Source organism: Ornithodoros turicata, chromosome 1, assembly GCF_037126465.1.
Source record: "Ornithodoros turicata isolate Travis chromosome 1, ASM3712646v1, whole genome shotgun sequence".
Classification (NCBI taxonomy): Eukaryota; Metazoa; Arthropoda; class Arachnida; order Ixodida; family Argasidae; genus Ornithodoros; species Ornithodoros turicata.
This window is the reverse complement of record NC_088201.1, coordinates 85,690,718-85,696,717: the sequence shown is the minus strand read 5'-3', so window position 1 is coordinate 85,696,717 and position 6,000 is coordinate 85,690,718.

Sequence of the window (6,000 nt, the reverse complement as noted above, 5' to 3'; positions counted from 1 at the left end):
AGTGTCTCCTCCTGCTCCTATGTCTCCTGGGAGCACCCTGGCTTGCCAGGCACACACCAAGGAGATAGCCACAGCTTCCAGTGATGTTGATGGCACATTCTCAGTCTGGGACGGAACCATGCTGGAACCATCCCAGACCATGTCACAAAGCATGGAATTGGATAACGATGACTGCTTATGCCAGAAATCGTCATCCAGTCTGCCAGGTGTTCTCTCTCAGGGCAAAGGAAAGAGAGAGAAAACATCTGGTCGAGGTAGGGGCAGCAGAACAAAAGACATACAGAAATTACCTCCACGAAGAATAACCCCTCCTTGAATAAGACATTCATGTACATAGAGTCCATAGGGGTATGTACTTGCATCCAAGGCACAATGAAGATATTGCTCCTCCTCTCCCTCTTCCTATTCATGGGTCTAGGTAATATAGTACAATGGAATTGTCGAGGTCTCTTTTCCAACCTCGATGACATTAATGACCTCTTAGAGGAACAAAAGGCAGTTTGCTGCTGCTTACAGGAGACATATCTACATGAGAACAGTATAAATCCCTTCCGTCGACACAATTTGTTTAGAAAAGACCGCACAGACAGCACCCGCGCATCTGGAGGTGTCGCTGTCATTGTACCACAGTCCATACCTGCAACCCGCTTTCCTCTTCTCACAGACCTGGAAGCCGTGGCTGTACAAATATGCCTCGACAGGGTGATTACATTATGCTCACTGTACCTTCCACCTTCAATTTCAATCGAACAAAAGGACTTTGAGCATCTATGTGACCAGCTTCCTCCGCCATTCATGATACTTGGTGACCTAAACGCTCACAATCATTTGTGGGGTAGCACAAGACTGGATGGTCGAGGGAAAATGCTAGAGAGGGTTTTGATGTCAAGGCCTGTTTGCCTGCTCAATTCAGGACAGCCTACGTACATCAACTCTGCAACACAAAGCTTCTCTTGTCTGGACATTTCACTATGCAGTCCCTCCCCCTTTGATTGTTTTGACTGGGCAGTCCAGCAGAACCCAAGGGGAAGTGACCACTTCCCCATTATCTTGCAACTAAGTGGTCAGACAGATACTTTAACTGCGCGCTCACCCCGCTGGAAACTGCGTTTGGCGGACTGGAACTCCTTTGTAAAGAAAGCAGTACTCTCTGAGTCTTCCTTTCGTGGGTTAAGTATTGAAGAAGGCAACGAAACACTTACTACCACAATTATAGAGGCTGCCAGCCAGGCTATTCCGCAAACGTCTACACGTGTTCCTAAGCGCCCCAAGCCTTGGTGGACAGGCGATTGTGAAAGGACAAGGAAGGAACAAAACCGCTTTTGGGGAATCTTCCGCAGATACCCAACTTCACAGAACCTCCTTGCTTTTAGGAGAGCCCGTGCCAAGGCTAGGTGGACACGGAAAAAAGCTAAACAGGAATCTTGGAGAAACTTTGTTTCATCACTCAACTGTAATACCCCCTCGAAGAAAGTCTGGGAAAGGCTCCGAAATATTAGGGGTGAATATTCCAGCCTATGTATTCCACTATTGCAGGTTAATGGAGCACCATGCGAGACCCTTGAAGAACAAGCAAATGTACTGGGCGAACACTTCCAAAACATTTCTAGCTCTGCTCATTACAGTAAAGATTTCCTTAAAGTCAAGGCATCTGCCGAAAAGAAGAATATACCGAGTGGCCATGGTGAGAATTATGCATACAACATGCCTTTTCAGATAACGGAGTTGTTGAGAGCATTGTCATCCAAGGACACGGCTCCGGGGCCAGATAGGATAACATACTCTCTGCTAAGGCATCTTTCATCTGAATCACTCAAATGTCTGCTTGATTTTTTCAATCTTGTATGGAGAGAAGGACAGCTCCCTTCTCGTTGGAAAATAGCTACAGTCCTTCCTTTCCTCAAACCAGGGAAAGATGCCTCCATACCCAGTAGTTACAGACCCATCGCGCTCACAAGTTGTCTTGGTAAAACTTTTGAGCGTATGGTGAATAACCGTCTTATTCACTACCTGGAGGAGAATGAATGCCTCACTCGATACCAGTGTGGCTTCCGTGTGGGATGTTCCACTGTAGATCACCTCATTCGACTAGAGACCACCATCCGTGAAGCCTTTGTTAGGAGACAGCACTGCCTATCCGTGTTTTTTGACCTTGAAAAGGCTTACGACACAGCATGGCGATACGGCATCCTCCGGGACCTGCACGATTTTGGAATACGTGGGCCGTCTGTTTCGCTGCATTTCTAATTTCCTCCAGGGAAGGACTTTCAGGGTACAGCTGGGTACATCACCCTCTCGTCTGTTCATACAGGAAAATGGTGTCCCACAAGGGTCAGTGCTCAGTGTTACACTTTTCATTATCAAAATGAACTCTATCGCCAATGTAATTCCACCCTCAATTATGTACTCTTTGTATGTAGATGATCTCCAGATAGCATATTCATCTACGAACTTGGCCATGTGTGAGAGACAAATCCAGCTCACAATTAATAAGCTTGTGAAATGGTCATCGCAAAACGGGTTTAAGTTTTCAGCAGAAAAGACAGTCTGTGTGCCTTTTTCTAGAGCAAGAGGTGTATTCCCAGATCCCAAGCTAAGCGTAAATGGACATGAACTGGCAGTACGATCAGAACACACATTCCTTGGTGTCATTTTTGATGCAAAGCTCACCTTTGCAGCTCACATAAAGAACCTGAAAGGGAAGTGCTTGAAATCTTCAAATATTCTTAAAATCCTCTCACACAGATCTTGGGGTGCAGATCGTGAAACACTATATCGCGTGTACACATGTACTGTCCGATCACGACTAGATTATGGATGCATTGTATACGGGTCTGCACGCCAATCTGTGCTGAAGGCTTTGAATCCTATCCACCACCAGGGACTGCGACTTGTACTGGGGGCATTCCGTACGACACCTGTTGAAAGTCTGTATGTGGAAGCAAATGAGTGGTCCTTAGCGAAACGTCGCTTCTATCTTGGGATTTTATATGCACTGAGGATAAGAGGCTACCCTCAACACCTTTCTCTATCCTGCGTTAAGACCACACGTTTTAAGCAACTCTTCCTAAACAAGCCAACAATTACCCCACCCTTTAGCATGCGAATTTCAAATGATATTCAACTGTATAGCTTCACTGCTTACAGTTACATGATCGCCGAATGCAGTCCGAGGGTACCTCCATGGCAACCACCGCTGAAATATAACTGCTACCTTACAAAGTATAAGAAACATGTAACGCCTTCGTTAGTGCTACAACAGGAATTTGAGCACATGAAGAGTGGTTTTCGGAACCACGCTGAAATATATACAGATGGGTCCAAAACAAGCACAGGTGTTTCTTGTGCCATGGTATCAGGTTCATGTACAATGTCGCACTGCTTAAAGCGCATCACGTCCATCTTCACTGCAGAGGTTTATGCCATCATTTTAGCACTGAACTTCATTTTAGAAAATAACATCGAATCATCTGTCATATACACAGATTCTCTTAGTGCTTTGCAATCGGTATGTAACATTAAACCACAGAAGAACCACCTCGTGCAGCGAGCACAATATATAGCCAGCAGAGTAGTAAACAGAGGTCTTTCTCTTATCATCTGCTGGGTGCCTAGCCACAGAGAGATAGCAGGCAACGAGCTTGCCGACAAAGCTGCCGCTGCTGCACTCTCTGCTGATGTGACGCCTTTTGATGTACCTTTCCAGGACTTGAAGCCCCATCTTAAGAAGACAATAAACAACAGATGGCAAGAATATTGGGACACCCAGATACACAATAAACTGCACCTAGTTAAAAATAGCATAGGACAGCCCATACACAGTTTGGAGAAGAGAGGACACGAAGTAACACGCACACGGCTAAGACTTGGACACACTCACCTCACCCATAGTTTTCTTCTTCACAGAGAGGAGCCACCCGAGTGCGCACACTGTGGGGAACCCCTTTCTGTTCTACACATCCTTATTTCTTGTGCATCGTATGAACCCCTTCGCCATTGTCACTTCCAGGAGTTTTATAGAAATCACCTACCGCTCCACCCAGCCCTACTGCTGGGTGATGACGCTCTTTTACCGTTCAGTAGAGTCTATAATTTTATTAGAGACACTGGTTTTTTAAACGCCTTGTAATTTTAACGATATTTTCTGTACTACTGTACTGTACGATATTTTCTTTCACAGTACTTGAGCTAATTTGTATCATGCACTGGTTTTAACCTTATCATTTCATTTTTAACTAGTGACATTTTTAACAATGTTTTGGCGCATTATAGCCTCCGTTGCTGCTGCGCCATTAAAATACTAATCATCATAATCATTACAGTCCTACGGACCAACATGACTAAATTTCAGGTTGGCCACCCAATGTAAAGTCAGTGCATGTGTGCTCTGGTACGTCTGATTTGATCTGAAATGTTAACATGCAAGAGCATTTGCCAAAAAAGCACATCGCACTTCTATAGAGCACACAGTTGATTCCAGCTTGGGAATGATAGCTCTTTTATATTATTATTATTTTTTAGTATTGTGAATAACACAAGGGCTTGCTGTTGTTTTATTGTCAGAGGGTAAGCTCTACTGTACTATGTGCTTCAGGAACAGTGAGTATCACACATGTAAGCCAGTGTCATTAAGATGAAGATCAGGGTTAGAAGATTATTTTCCCTTTGTTTTCTGTCTCGATCTATACCTTTCATAATAGTCATGCGGGGCTCAACATTGTATGCAGCTTTGTAAGCCTTATATGCAGTTTTGGAACCAATGACGACAAAACACCGTTTTTGAAAGTGGATCTCACCCTAAACAACTTTGTGGATACATGTTATGGGCATCCTCTCTCTGTTTGAACGATGTATAAACTATTTCTCGGGAGGTATGTTGCCACACACTGCCTCATTGTGCGTAAAGCCTACTTGCTAGTTGCAACTCTTACATCTCCACAGCCTCAGTCCCCAAAGCAGTACAGGGCTAAAACACTCAGCATTTCAACATTTCAATATTATAAAGCCAGAGAAGCAGGATTATAGGTTTCATGTATTTGCTAACTGTTGTGCCTTTCCTTGTATGTTCCTTGATTAAATAAGTATAAAATATAAATCAATATTAAAATATCTGGGGTATGGTGGATGTAATTATTTACACACAAATTTGAGGAGGAAAGATTTGCTTAAGAAATTAACAGTCATGGCAACAGTTAGTGAAGGTACTGTACAGAGATTCTGAAAGTAATGATGTACTACGTAAAAAAGGGGGGCGGAAGTAAATGAAAAGCTGACACATATACACTTCAAAGAAATCCTGGTGCCTTCATGGGTCTACTCATGGCTGAATCCTGGATCAGATGCCCGTAGAAAACGGCTCTTCTGAGCCTCAATGACTCATTCCCTTGATTGCCCCGACTGTGAGGCGCTACTCACTGGCTTGGTGGCAAGTGGGCTTGCGTCTGACAGTGCGGTTTGGAATGAAGGAAGCAAGGAGCATCTCTCTACGGTCTCGTGCAGAAGGATGTCAACATAACCTGTCGAAACACAGCATTTCATGTTGCTTTCAGTAAGTACACTAGAACACTGCTCATTGAAGCTGTAGCCATGTGTGTTGGGGAAGAATGCGCACTCACTGAATGTGGCATCCTCTTTCACATGGCATGCAACAACCCGTCCTGCACTCCCTTTTGGCACTTTTAGTTTCCAGCGCTCCTCATCAGTCAGTGTCCTGGCTTGCTTGCGTCATGAATTCTCATTAAAGAGAAGAATTGCAAGGCATGTCCTGAGATTAAAGTGAACAGCTTCATTTCAAGGCAGCACTTCCTATTGTCTATTTCTCTCTAAAAGAATATGTAGTGACTTCCAAAATAAGAAAGACTTCGGATACAGGAAAAAAACATAAAACAGATGATAACTATTATTCTGTATCCCTGGCCAGAACTCCTACAACTGGATAATTTAAAATTTATCTTGCATACAGATTAAAAGCGTAAACATGAATTCAAATAGTTGGAACAT